Source organism: Salmo trutta, chromosome 13 (assembly GCF_901001165.1).
Source record: "Salmo trutta chromosome 13, fSalTru1.1, whole genome shotgun sequence".
Lineage (NCBI taxonomy): Eukaryota > Metazoa > Chordata > Actinopteri > Salmoniformes > Salmonidae > Salmo > Salmo trutta.
In genome coordinates, this window is record NC_042969.1 from 14031877 (window position 1) to 14047186 (window position 15310).

The 15310-nt window shown below is 43.3% G+C and overlaps 1 long non-coding RNA gene across 1 annotated transcript in view; it reads right to left on the reverse strand.

Annotated features, from left to right (window-relative positions):
* Nucleotides 1-398: 398 nt before the first annotated feature.
* The window catches only part of LOC115205253 (uncharacterized), a 70804-nt gene continuing 55892 nt past the window's right edge, over nt 399-15310 (reverse strand). Inside the window, exons 3-4 of the long non-coding RNA XR_003880565.1 lie at nt 5315-5411; nt 399-481 (exon numbers count right to left, since the gene is read on the reverse strand). This is a non-coding gene — a long non-coding RNA (uncharacterized LOC115205253). The remainder of the gene's footprint in view (nt 482-5314; nt 5412-15310) is intronic.

The following is a 15310-nucleotide window of genomic DNA, read 5'->3' on the forward strand; positions in this document are numbered from 1 at the left end:
GTATATAAAGCACAGGAAAACCACTTCTCCGGGACCACTCAACCGTTTTTTAATTTGATAGATGGCAAATGAAAGAAGATGCAGCAATTTGTATAACAAATTCCTTTAATACAGCTTGGTTTGATGCCAATATTGAGAGATGAGATGCATTCCTTTAATCATCTTCTGCACATCGTTTGTATTTAATAAACTCTAAAGAAAACATGAATCTCCTTGAGAGAAAATTGGCGTAAAACACACTCAACTACACTTAAAATCATACAAGTTTATTTTGCTAAGAAATACAGAGCTACTGCAAATGACATTTCGACAGAATGTGTGATGTGAGTGGTATGTGTACAGTACAGGGTCAGTATAAATGCATATGTAGGATATGGGGTGGCTGGGGGGGGTCCTCATTTCTTCTTCACTGACTGCTTCGGCCTCAGCTCTCAACCGCTCCTTCTCCTCCAGGAAAGTGTTATACTCCTCTGCCGATAAACTGAAGGTGGACAGGGTGAGAGAGACCGGGAGAGAGAGAGGAGAAAATAAGAAAAAAGTGAATAAAATGGAACAACTATTTTATCAACGATACAGTGGTCCTAACTGAATAATGGTGCGTCACGACAGTACCATTTGCCAATGATGAGAATGGCACTTAATTCCAGTCTATCAACACATACACAACCGTTCAAAAGTTTGGGGTCACTTAGAATGGCCTTGTTTTCCATGAAAACATACATGAAATGAGTTGCAAAATGAATAGGAAATAGTCAAGATGCTGACAAGATAATAAATAATGATTTTTAATTGAAATAATAATTGTGTCCTTCAGACTTTGCTTTCGTCAAAGAATCCTCCATTTGCAGCAATTACAGCCTTGCAGACCTTTGGCATTCTGGTTGTCAATTTGTTGAGGTAATCTTGAAAGATTTCACCCCATGCTTACTGAAGCACCTCCCACAAGTTTGGATTGGCACTTCTTATGTACCATATGGTCAAGCTGCTCCCCCAACAGCTCAATAGGGTTGAGATCTGGTGACTGTGCTGGCCACTCCATTATAGACAGAATACCAGCTGACTGCTTCTTCCCTAAATAGACTGCATAGTTTGGAGCTGTGCTTTGTGTCATTGTCCTGTTGTAGGAGGAAATTGGCTCCAATTGAGCGCCGTCCACTGGGTATGGCATGGCGTTGCAAAATGGAGTGATAGCCTTCCTTCCTTCAAGATCCCTTTTACCCTGTACAAATCTCCCACTTTACCACCACCAAAGCACCCCAGACCATCACATTGCCTCCACCATGCTTGACAGATGGCATCAAGCACTCCTCCAGCATCTTTTCATTTTTTCTGCATCTCACGAATGTTCTTCGTGATCCGAACACCTCAAACTTAGATTTGTCTGTCCAATGTCTGTGTTCTTTTGCCCATCTTAATCTTTTATTTTTATTGGCCAGTCTGAGATATGGCTTTTTCTTTGCAACTCTGCCTAGAAGGCCAGCATCCCAGAGTCGCTTCTTCACTGTTAACGTTGAGACTGGTGTTTTGCGGGTACTATTTAACGAAGCTGCCAGTTGAGGACTTGTGAGGCGTCTGTTTCTCAAACTAGACAATAATGTACTTGTCCTTTTGCTCAGTTGTGCACCGGGGCCTCCCACTCCTCTTTATTCTGGTTAGAGCCAGTTTGCGCTGTTCTGTGAAGGAGTAGTACACAGCGTTGTATGAGATCTTCAGTTTCTTGCCAATTTCTAGCATCGAAAAGACTCATTTCTCAGAACAAGAATAGACTGACGAGTTTCAGAAGAAAGGTCTTTGTTTCTGGCCATTTTGAGCCTGTAATCGAACCCACAAATGCTGATGCTCCAGATACTCAACTAGTCTAAAGAAGGCCAGTATTATTGCTTCTTTAAAATCAGCAGAACAGTTTTCAGTTGTGCTAACATAATTGCAAAAGGGTTTTCTAATGACCTTTTAAAATGATAAACTTGGATTAGCTTACACAACGTGCCATTGGACACATGACTGATGGTTGCTGATAATGGGCCTCTGTACGCCTACGTAGATATTCCATAAAAAAAAGCAATTTCCAGCTACAATGGTAATTTACAACATTAACAATGTCTACACTGTATTTCTGATCAATTATGTTATTTTAATGGACAAGAAATGTGCTTTTCTTTCAAAAACACAAGGACATTTCTAAGAGACCCCAAACTTTTGAACGGTAGTGTACAACAGAGAATGCGTTTTTCAATGCCAAGTATTGTTACAATATTAATGACACTGGGCACTTTGAGACAAGGGTCCTACTCGTTGACGATCTCAATGCTCAACGAGCGAGCCGAACCGATGATGCTCTTGACGACCGTCTCTAAGGAAGCATTCTGCATGTTGAAGGCCTCGTCCTGGGCCTTGAACTGAGCGATCTCATACACAGCCCTCCACAGACACCATTCCGGCTGTCTCATAGCCTAGAGATGGTGAAAGAGATAAGAGTCCAAGGTGGGAATAGGATGAAGAAACCGAGGGGAGCGGAGGGCGGAAGAAAGAGAAAGGGTAAGGAGCAAAAAGGAGGGCAGAGTGTGGAGGAGAGTGGGGGAAAAACGAGGAAGTGATCAAAGGGAGGAGCTGGCGCGGAAAGAGGAAATCCATAATTCTCTTTCCTTAGCCCACCACTTTTCCCACTACCTTCCTCCTGCCTGTAATTGCCTGGCTCAAAGCACCCCCCCGATCATAAATATATCATCAATCAAAGAAGTCCAATCTCCGCCTCAAAGCCCTGTGTGAGACGTCTGCATCGGCCCGTCCGGTACGGGCCTGGCCTCAGACAGCCAGCTACAGAGATGGAGTGAGGGGGGGAAACCAGCCAACAATGTCCAAACCTTGCCGGTTTTACTGGCCCCTTTCTGGATGCCAGTCACCTGCTTGAGGAAGTAAGACACTGTGGGTTGGCCGATCTTCAGGTCATACGTCCTGTCAGGCTGCAGTGTGAAAGAGTAAGACAGAAAGAGAGATCGAGAGAGACAGTAGGGAAGAGAGAGTTCCTTTTAGATGTGTTTTAATCCATCAATCAAGGTTTGATCAAAGTGGAACGGACGCTGTATGAAGTGGAAGTTGCTCTCAGTCTCTGTTCTGCATTAACTTGTCAATGGAATTATCTATCATCAGTGACCTCACAATGAAATGACACCATTTGTCTTCTATGAAATAGCCATTCGCTGGGATGGCCTAAATCTCCTGGCATCGATCTGGCGGACAATAGCAACATCCGAGAATTACTCTTGATTTAGGGATGGTGACTTTGTAAAATAGGAAGATTTGCTACTGCTCCTATCCTTTTGTTGAACAGAATGAGTCAGAGACAGGGAGAAAGAAATGAAGGAACAATGAACACAAGACTGATCGAGGCTGCAAGGTTCCAACAGCCCTGTGGCATGCCAGCGAGAGAGACACTTCCACTACACTAGCTAAACCAAGTCTGGGCAATTAGGCCTGGCTTGCAGTCGACGTTCCAAATCATCACATAGGTGTTTGATGGGGTTGAGGTCAGGGCTCTGTGCAGGCCAGTCATGCAGGCCAGGCATTGTCATGCTGAAACAGGAAAGGGCCTTCCCCAAACTGTTGCCACAAAGTTGGAAGCACAGAATTGTCTAGAATGTCATTGGATGCTGTAGCGTTAAGATTTCCCTTAACTGGAACTAAGGGGCCTAGCCCGAACCATGAAAAACAGCCCCAGACCATCCTCCACCAAACTTTACATTGGCACTTTGTATTGGGGCAAATAGTGTTCTCCTGGCAGCCGCCAAACCCAGATTTGTCAGTCAGACTGCCAGATGGTGAAGCGTGATTCATCACACCAGAGAACGCGTTTCCACTGCTCCAGAGTCCAATGGCGGTGAGCTTTACGCCAACGCTTGGCATTGCACATGGTGATCTTTGGCTTGTGCTTGGCCATGGATATCCATTTCATGAAGCTCCCGATGAACAGTTATTATGCTGACGTTGCTTCCAGAGGTAGTTTGGAACTCTGTAGTGAGAGTTGCAACTGAGGACAGACGATTTTTACGCGCTGTGCCCTTCAGCACTCGGAGGTCCCGTTCTGTGAGCTTGTGTGGCCTACCACTTCGCGGCTGAGCCGTTGTTGCTCCTAGACGTTTCCACTTCACAATAACAGCACGTACAGTTGACCGGGGCAGCTCTAGCAGGGCCAAAATTTGACGAACTGACTTGTTGGAAAGGTGGCATCCTATGACAGTGCCACGTTGAAAGTCACTGAGCTCTTCAGTAAGGCCATTCTACTGCCTGTGTTTGTCTATGGAGATTTCATGGCTGTGTGCTTAATTCTGTCTGTCAGCAATGGGTGAGACTGAAATATCCAAATCCACTAATTTGAAGGGGTGTCCACATACGGGTGTATATATAGTGTATTATATAAAGCATGACAAACAATACTCAGTAGATCGACACGGCAAGGGAAATTCTACTAGCATTGGGTCAGTAACTGAAAGGTTGCTGGATCGAATCCCCGAGCTGACAAGGTAAGAATTTGTCGTTCTGCCCCTGATCAAGGCAGTTAACCCACTGTTCCCCGGGCGCTGAAGACGTGGATGTCGATTAAGGCAGCCCCCCCCCCCGCACCTCTCTGATTCAGAGGGGTTGGGTTAAATGCGTTAGACACATTTTAGTTGAAGGCATTCAGTTGTACAACCGACTAGGTATCCTCCTTTATATACACAAAAGGACATTTGGGTAGTGAGGAGATGCTTGTAGTGCCCAGCAGATGGAGCCCGTGAGTAAGAGCGAGGCTGCAGGTGGGTTGGACAAAGTTCTGAGTCTTTCTGTCAGTCAATGCCTATGGGGTTTACAAGGCTTAATCTGTTCCCTCATTAGATATTCCACATATGCACTGACATCAATGCATGTATAATTGGCTAGAGGACTTCGAAAACTGATTAACAGAAAAACGCTGCTGTATGAGATATGAAAAATGAATACCATATGAAAAAAATCATAAAAGCCACTTTACGATGATTCTATCCTCTTTACGATGATTCTATCCTCTTTACGATGATTCTATCCTCTTTACGATGATTCTATCCTCTTTACGATGATTCTATCCTTTTATACGCGCTACATTCTGGGAGACTTTTACGTCCCCCCGGACAACGCTAGATTAATGAATGCAAACGGAAAAGCTTACTTCAGTGGAACAGTATGAATAATGGAGGTTCTTGGGTAATGGTATGCAGCCAGTGAAATCAGGCAGGATCTCTGAAAGGGTTAGCTGTAGGGGGCAGGGCTGGGTACACTGAGTGAGTAGTATTTTTTATCACACCTTAACATGAATCTTGATGAGCAGAGGGATTCCCTTCCTTGAGCTCTTCTGTCTTCTCGTTGAAGTCCTTGCAGAACTGGCCGATAGGGATGCCCTTCTGATGGAGACAGAAGGAGAGAAGACAGAGAGACGGGTGAAATGTTTTAAAATGGATGAGGAGTCTGGACCTGCAAAAACATCCATCCGATTGTCACTCATAGTGGGTGCAGCTCGCTGCTGGAATACCAATAACTGCTGGGGTCTGTCAATCAATCACAGGGCTTTTCAGAGTGGGCTGAGTGTATGTGCACGCATGACCGCCCTGGGGAGTGAGAGCATCTGCAGGTGTGTGTGGTTGTGTGTGTGTCATTGTTTCTGTAGTGTGTGTGTGGGTGGTTGTTTATGTCCGTCTGTCTGTGTTAAAGTGCACACGTGTGTGTGTGTGTGTCAGGGGTGTATGACAGAATCCATGTGTGTGGCCGCTGAGTGGGAGACCTGAGATGAATGAGCCTGGCGTTTCCAGTGCCTGCCAGGCCAACCAGAGCAGAAGCTAAATGGATGGGTGACATTAAGTCAACACGCGCCACTGGCATTCCCCTCTCTCGTCTAGCCTACCGCCACACACCCATAGCACAATAAGCCATTTCGTCAGAGTTGCATTGGGAGGCACTGACTAATCAGCAATCTAATTACTGCCGTTGAAATTTAAACTGACCTTCGACAGCCATCTTTCCCCTAAGGCTTTGGACACGGTTTGATTGAAATGTTTCTCTCAGAATAAGCAAAGAGCGAGAAACAGATTTTTGACCACAGTCTAATGGTGCTTTGAGCTGTGCTGCCGTGATGGACCATGTTGAACACTGCCTGCAGTTCCTAATTATGTCGCTAATGAAAAGCCATTCATCCCAGCAGACATTACTCAATGACAGGGGGATGAGGAGGACCTTTATTTGGGACTAACGGAGCAGAAAAGCTCTTTTAACATCTTCACTCTGTGTGAGAAAAAAACAACAACTAATGAATGTGAATCGATCCATCCATTTATCTGTCAATCCCATCCATCTATCTTACTGCCTCTATCACAGGAGGCTGCTGAAAGGAGGATGGCTTATAATGATGGCTGGAACAGAGTGAATAGAATGGCGAACGTGTGGAACCCACGTGTTGGATGTATTTGATACCATTCCACAGATTCCGCTCCAGCCATTACCTCGAGCCCGTCCTCCCCGATTAAGATGCCACCAACCTCCTGTGCTCTCCATGCATCTCAGCATTTATAGAAACCCAACCTGACTGAAGTTACAACACACCGTGTGTCGTCACGACTCACATGGTTTCAGAGCAGATGAGGCCCATTTGAATGATACAACCTCAGTAATGAAAAGCCATAAAGTCCCCGGAGCCCATCCCCCCCTGTCCCTCAGCTGCTTATTAACAGTAATCCTATGTCAACCTCATTTCTATTGCCTTCCCTCCCCCCTCCTTCCCATAAAACAACAGAGCTAAACAAACAAATGGGGAGGAGGGGAGGACAGAAAGAAAATGTCTAATTAAATAAGGCTTAATATAAAGGCTGGGCTCCCCGCACACAGATCCGGGCTCCCCTTCTCTCTTCCTCGTTCCTTCTGTTCACCACCATAAGATAATGATCTGTCGGAGACGCTACGGCCAATGAACAATGACACGAAAAGCCACACAGACTAGCAGAGACTAGAGGAGATGGGTCTAATGCCGTTATAAAGTGCTTAAGCACAGACAGAGGGACACGTATGCAGTCAGACAAACGGACGGCCAATTATGCTAAAGAGAGGATGACATGAAAGGACCACAGACCAGCGGAGATGCTGTCCCATGGTGTTAGAAACAGATTAAAAGAACAGAGAGAGATGCAGAGAGAGAGATGCAGAGAGAGAGAGATGCAGAGAGAGAGATGCAGAGAGAGAGAGATGCAGAGAGAGAGAGAGAGAGAGAGAGAGAGATGCAGAGAGAGAGAGATGCAGAGAGAGAGAGAGAGAGAGAGAGAGAGATGCAGAGAGAGAGAGAGATGCAGAGAGAGAGAGAGAGATGCAGGCAGAGAGAGAGAGATGCAGAGAGAGAGACAGAGATGCAGAGAGAGAGAGATGCAGAGAGAGAGAGATGCAGAGAGAGAGAGATGCAGAGAGAGAGAGAGATGCAGAGAGAGAGAGAGAGAGAGAGAGAGAGAGAGATGCAGAGAGAGAGAGAGAGAGAGATGCAGAGAGAGAGAGAGAGAGAGAGAGATGCAGAGAGAGATGCAGAGAGAGAGATAGAGAGAGAGAGAGAGATGCAGAGAGAGAGAGAGATGCATAGAGAGAGAGAGAGATGCGGCAGAGAGAGAGAGGAGATGCAGATGCAGAGAGAGATAGATGCAGAAGAGAGAGATGCAGAGAGAGAGAGATGCGAGAAGAGAGAGATGCAGAGAGAGAGAGATGCAGAGAGAGAGAGAGATGCAGAGAGAGAGATGCAGAGAGAGAGATAGAGAGAGATGCAGAGAGAGAGAGAGAGATGCAGAGAGAGAGAGAGAGATGCAGAGAGAGAGAGAGAGAGAGAGAGAGAGAGAGATGCAGAGAGAGAGAGAGAGAGAGAGAGAGAGAGAGAGAGAGATGCAGAGAGAGAGAGAGAGAGTTCCGGAGTTCCAAATTGAGCAGCAGCTGCTGAAAAAATGAGCTCCTACAAATATTGAAATTATTTGTATGTACACAGAAAATAAATGTGCAATAAAAATCAAAAACCAAAGAACAGAATTATTTTCACAATGTCGAGGTGTGAGACAAGGCTGCAGTTTGAGTCCAAATCTTTTCAACATTTATATCAATGAATTAGCAGACATGTTGGACCATTCTCCAGGCCCAGGACTCACACTATTTGACAGAGGTGAAATACCTGCTATATGCTGATGACTTGGTACTTCTATCACCAACCAAAGAAGGTCTTCAACAGAACATTAATATTCTAGAGCAATATTGCCATAATTGGGCCCTGGCAGTAAATAAAAAAAAAAAAAACGAAAATCATGATTTTCCAAAAGAAACCCAGATGTCAGAAACACAAATATAAATTCACCCTGAACAACACCATAATTGAGCACACTAAAAATTACACCTACCTTGGTCTGACCATATCTGCATCGGGAAACTTTAATATGGCAGTGAATGCACTCAATGAAAAAGCCCGCAGAGCATTGTATGCAATAAAAATGAAATTATTCAAAATCAACATCCCAATTAGAATTTGGACCAAAATATTTGACAGTGTAATCCTACCAATAGCTCTTTACGGAAGTGAGGTTTGGGGGCCACTCAATAAACTGGACTTTAAAATGTGGGACAAACATCCAATTGAAGCCCTACATGCAGAATTCTGTCGGAAAATCCTACAAGTCCAGAGAAATACACCAACTAATGCATGTAGGGCAGAATTGGGCCGCTTTCCAGTAATAATGAAAATACAGAAAAGATCATTACAATTTTGGCTACATCTAAATTCAATTCCAAATTCAACTCTGCAATTTAAAGCACTCCAAACCCAAGAGCTGAGCCCAGAAACGAGCCCTCTCAGTCAGCTGGTGTTGGACCTCACCAACCAAGCTGACACCAGCACTGCTTCAAAAGAAAGAATTCAAATAAACAAAATCATGAACCAATCAAAGGACTCATATTTACAACATTGGAAAAACAAAACAAAATCCCAAAGCTGACTAAATTGCTATCTGACCCTAAACAGAGAATATGAATTGGCTGATTATCTCTACTCTGTCAGAGATACGAAGCAGAGACAGATCCTTACCAAGTACAGGCTGAGTGACCACCTGGCAGAGACAGATCCTTACCAAGTACAGGCTGAGTGACCACCTGGCAGAGACAGATCCTTACCAAGTACAGGCTGAGTGACCACCTGGCAGAGACAGATCCTTACCAAGTACAGGCTGAGTGACCACCTGGCAGAGACAGATCCTTACCAAGTACAGGCTGAGTGACCACCTGGCAGAGACAGATCCTTACCAAGTACAGGCTGAGTGACCACCTGGCAGAGACAGATCCTTACCAAGTACAGGCTGAGTGACCACCTGGCAGAGACAGATCCTTACCAAGTACAGGCTGAGTGACCACCTGGCAGAGACAGATCCTTACCAAGTACAGGCTGAGTGACCACCTGGCAGAGACAGATCCTTACCAAGTACAGGCTGAGTGACCACCGATTGGCAATAGAAACCGGCAGACATAAAAAGACATGGCTACCCAAAGAGGAGCGTGTATGTGGTCACTGCACGACAGGGGAGGTAGAGACAGAGATGCACTTTCTCCTTTACTGTGATAAATATTCCTCACAAAGAGATTCCTTATTCACAGAAATGACTACATTTATTCAAAATTTGAACTTATTAAACCCAGAGGAAAAACTAAAAATACTCATGGGCGAAAGAGCAATGGCTCCTCTCCTCTGAGAGACACTGAATAATAACATCTGCATAGTAAGCAGTAACTTACTTATTATTACTATTATTGTTATTACTGTTATTGTTATTTCTATTATTATTGTTGTTGTTTATCATTCCAAATAGTAGTGGTATGGGTAGTAATGGTAATGATAGCAGTTTAGTGATGGTGGTGGTAGTAGTAGTGGTAATGATGATAGTAGTTGTAGTACTGATGTAATGGTGAAGATGACCGTTATTTAGTTATAAGTTAGTTATAGATTCATTTTCCATATTTAGATATTTAGATTTTTATATTTATTACATTCTACTATTTTACTATTATTTTACTACTATTTTATTGTTATTATTTTTATATTTAATTTTGTATTATTATTTACAGCCATTTTATATTATTATTTGTTATTGTTTATAATTGTATTACAATGTATATTGTATACATTGTTGCTTTGGCAATATTGACACAATGTTTTTCATGCCAATAAAGCAGCTTGAATTTGAATTTGAGAGAGAGATGCAGAGAGAGAGATGCAGAGAGAGAGAGAGAGAGATACAGAGAGAGAGATGCAGAGAGAGAGATGCAGAGAGAGAGAGATGCAGAGAGAGAGAGATGCAGAGAGAGAGAGAGATGCAGAGAGAGAGAGAGATGCAGAGAGAGAGAGAGATGCAGAGAGAGAGAGATACAGAGAGAGAGAGATGCAGAGAGAGAGATGCAGAGAGAGAGATGCAGAGAGAGAGATGCAGAGAGAGAGAGATGCAGAGAGAGAGAGATGCAGAGAGAGAGATGCAGAGAGAGAGAGAGAGAGATGCAGAGAGAGAGAGAGAGATGCAGAGAGAGAGATGAAGAGAGAGAGATGCAGAGAGAGAGATGCAGAGAGAGAGAGATGCAGAGAGAGAGAGATGCAGAGAGAGAGAGAGAGAGATGCAGAGAGAGAGAGAGAGATGCAGAGAGAGAGAGAGAGATGCAGAGAGAGAGATGCAGAGAGAGAGATGCAGAGAGAGAGAGAGAGATGCAGAGAGAGAGAGAGATGCAGAGGAGGATGCAGAGAGAGGATGCAGAGAGAGATGCAGAGAGAGAGAGGAGATGAGAGAGAGATGCAGAGAGAGAGAGATGCAGAGAGAGAGAGATGCAGAGAGAGAGATGCAGAGAGATAGATGCAGAGAGAGAGAGATATGCAGAGAGAGAGAGAGAGATGCAGAGAGAGAGAGAGAGATGCAGAGAGAGAGAGAGAGAGATGCAGAGAGAGAGAGAGAGATGCAGAGAGAGAGAGAGAGAGAGAGAGAGATGCAGAGAGGGAGAGAGAGAGAGATGCAGAGAGAGAGAGAGAGATGCAGAGAGAGAGAGAGAGATGCAGAGAGAGAGAGAGCAGAGAGAGAGATGCAGAGAGAGAGATGCAGAGAGAGAGCGAGAGAGAGGAGCAGAGAGAGAGAGAGAGAGAGAGAGAGAGAGAGAGAGAGAGAGATGCAGAGAGAGAGCGAGGAGAGAGAGAGAGAGAGAGAGAGAGAGAGAGAGAGAGAGAGAGAGAGAGAGAGAGAGAGAGAGAGAGAGAGAGAGAGGAGAGAGAGATTGGGGATTTTATGACACCTCACGTCGATCGTAAATTATAATGCAGCAGACCAACTCCATCCTGGTCTCTAGTTTGGGTGAATGGAATGCCACTTTGTTACAGAAGAGTTTGCCGCCCAAAACTTCAACGTCTAACAATGGGACAATATATTTCAACATCCGAATGTTGGGAATGATGAGAGATTGAATATGGAAAATGAATGTCTATTTTGTGATGTCATTAAAAGTTGTACGAAGACTTTATAACGAAAACATTGTAACTTGAAGAGTTTTACACTGTGTCCATCTGGATTACATCCTTTACGTTGTGTAGAAAATATCAAGGACAAAGAGAATGTTTTTGTGACGATAAGATTGTGATTTTAGTTCTCTAACGAGATCATAGTAAATGATGATACCATGCTTCGTAACTAGCCACGCCCCAGGGAGCCCAGGCAGTGTGTCAGCATGACGTAAACGCCCCTTTTTACCCGAGGGTATACAGGATCAAGTTAAGAATAAACATATGGAACTAGACGGACCACAAGCTGCAGCTTGGTCCACATTAGTCACAACCCCGGAACGCAACACAAGATTGAAGACAAAAGAACCTCTAACAATCCAATGCTACTGTTGAGTAGCTGTTCTAAGTACATTTACATTTACGTCATTTAGCAGACGCTCTTATCCAGAGCGACTTACAAATTGGTGCATTCACCTTATGATATCCAGTGGAACAACCACTTTACAATAGTACATCTATATATTTTTTGGGGGGAGGGTAGGGGGGTTAGAAGGATTACTTAATCCTATCCCAGGTATTCCTTAAAGAGGTGGGGTGAATTTATGTAGGACCATCCGGTTATTTTCTTCAAATCATTGTTGCCTGCACTGCTCTCATCCCCACTCCGGGATCATCGACATGGCTGATTAGCAGTCCTCAGAAGACCCCTCTTCCAGAACGAGTGCAAGTAAACAGACAACTAAGAAGGACATTGTGACCTCGTGAACAATCAGAGACTTACACCTGAGAACGAAGGTGAAGGTCATCCGAAGAACTGAGGCCCAATCGAACCCTTCTCACAAAGCGGAACCCTGCCCACGAAGTCCTGAGCCCAACGAAGACCTCCAACACGTAAATACATACATGACTTCTTACCCAAAGAGTGGCAGTTCGGGGCAAGGTATTAGGGCTACTGAAAGCATAGTTTCCAAATGTATCCAAGTGTTGCTTCTCTTTCTCTCTAACTTTCCATCTTATGTAACAAGTGTCATATTGTGTTAGTCCGCTAGGGACCTGTTGTCATCGTATTAAGTTACTAATCAATAATCTACACCGTGTGTGTGTGTGTATCCTATGTTATCATTTGGTTTGTTCGTAAAATAATCAAATCAATTTGTGTGGTACGGAATGATCAATGAGACTCGGGTTTGTGCAGATTCACGAAGTCTGCAACGTTCAGAATGAGACTGATATGAGGAAATGATGAATTAGTGACTGTTATATCTATATATTCTTGAGTTTAATTCGGGATACAGTAACTCGTTAAACAACTTTTCCCGTGGTGTCCCAAATTCCTAATGAGTTAATTGTTACATGATTAATTTAATCTAATAACAATTAAAACGTAGTAGGTAATTATTCAATGAATAACAGTCATCACATTAATGATAGTCACGTCACGACAACCCAATAGAATCCCCATACTTTAACGATGACAGCTTCTCCATCCTAGAGGGGGAGATCAACAATTTCCAGGCTCAAGGACATGTACTAGTCTGTGGCGACCTAAATGCCAGAACTGGACAAGAACCCGACAGACAACCTCAGCACACAGGTTGACAAACACCTACCTGGAGGTGACAGCATTCCCTTCCCCATATGCCCCCCAGACACAATTACAACAACATAACCAACAAAAACGGGTCACAACTCCTGCAGCTCTGTCGGACGGTATGTACATGGTCAATGTTATGCTAAGGGACCTCCTATGGTAGGTACACCTATAGTTGTAGAAAACCTTTGAACTGACTCTGGGTTGAGGTCAGTGCACAGTCAGTCCACTGACACCCCTATCAGACCACAGCAAAATCACACTATACTTGAACAGAGCTTTGCACAATCATGAGGCATCAAAGCCAAAGGAATATTAAGAAATGCTATAGATGGAAGGAATGTAGTGTGGAAATCTACCAAAAAACTATTAGACAACAAATTCAATCCCTTCTTGACAATTTCCTGGACAAAATGTTTCACTGTAATAGTGAAGGTGTAAATTTGGCAGTAGAAAACCTAAACAGTATATTTGACCTCTCAGCTTCCCTATCAAATCTAAACATTTAAAGCAGACAACCTAATAAAATTAACAAATGGATTGATGAAAAATGCAAAAACCTAAGAAAGAAATTGAGAAACCTATCCAACCAAAAACAAAAAGACCCAGAAAACCACAGCCTGAATCACTAAAACAATACAGAAATACACTACGGAAAAAGGAACAGCACGTCAGAAATCAGCTCAATGTAATTGAAGAATTCATTGAATCTAACCACTTCTGGGAAAATTGGAAAGCTCTAAACAAACACAGATTGTTATCTATCCAAAACGGGGATGTATGGATAAACCACTTCTATAATCGTTTTGGCTCGATGACAAAGAACAAACAGCAAAAACATATACACAATCTTAGAATCAACTATTAAAGACTACCAGTTCCCAGTGGATTCTCCAATTATAGTGAATGAACTACAGGACAAAATACAAACCCTCCAACCCAAAAAGGCCTGTGGGGTTGATGGTATCCTAAATGAAATGATAAAATATACAGACCACAAATTCAAATTGGCTATCCTTAAACTTTTTATCATCCTCAGCTCTGGCATATTCCCCAATATTTGGAACCAAGGACTGCTCACCCCAATCCACAAAAGTGGAGAAAAATTTGACCCCAATAACTACTGTGGGATATGCGTAAACAGCAACCTTGGGAAAATCCTCTGAATTATTAACAACAGACTCGTACATTTCCTCAGCAAACACAATGTACTGAGCAAATGTCAAATTGGCTTTTTACCAAATTACCTTACGACAGACCACGTATTCACCCTGCACACCCTAATTGACAAACAAACAAAGTCTTATCATGCTTCATTGATTTCAAAAAAGCTTTACTCAATTTGGCATGAGGGTCTGCTATACAAGTTGATGGAAAGTGGTGTTAAGGGAAAAACATACAACATTATAAAATCCATGTACATAAACAAGAGGTTAAAATTGGCAAAAAACACAAATTTCTTCCCACAGGGCCGTTGGGTGAAACAGGGATGCAGCTTAAGCCCCACCCTCTTCAACATACAGTACCAAGTCAAAAGTTTGGACACACCTGCTCATTCAAGGGTTTTTCTTTATTTTTAATATTTTCTACATTGTAGAATAATGGTGAAGACATCAAAACGATGAATGTCACGTTCTTCGTTGTGTTGAGGAAAGGAGGACCAAAATGCAGCGGGATTGTGGACACTCATGTTTATTGAAGAAAACATGTAAAGCATCCACTTGAACAAAAAAAACAATAAACAGTACTTACAACGGTAACAGTTTTGCAGGCTATCCAAAAACGCAGTGCAAAATCAACAATCTCCCACAAAAGACACATACAAACACACCCTAATATATGGGACTCTCAATCAAAGGCAAATGGACAACACCTGCCTTCAATTGAGAGTCCCAACCCCAATTGACCACACATAGACATACAACAGCTAGATCAATCATAGACATACATAACAAGGAACAGTGCCCCAAAACCCCGGAATACACAAATCAAATCCCCTACAACAAACACACCACCCCTAACCACATAAAACAAATACCCTCTGCCACGTCCTGACCAAACTACAATACCAATTAACCCTTATACTGGCCAGGACGTGACAATGAAATAACACATGGAATCATGTAGTAAACTAAAAAGTGTTAAACAAATCAAAACATTTGCGGTTTTTCAAAGTAGCCACC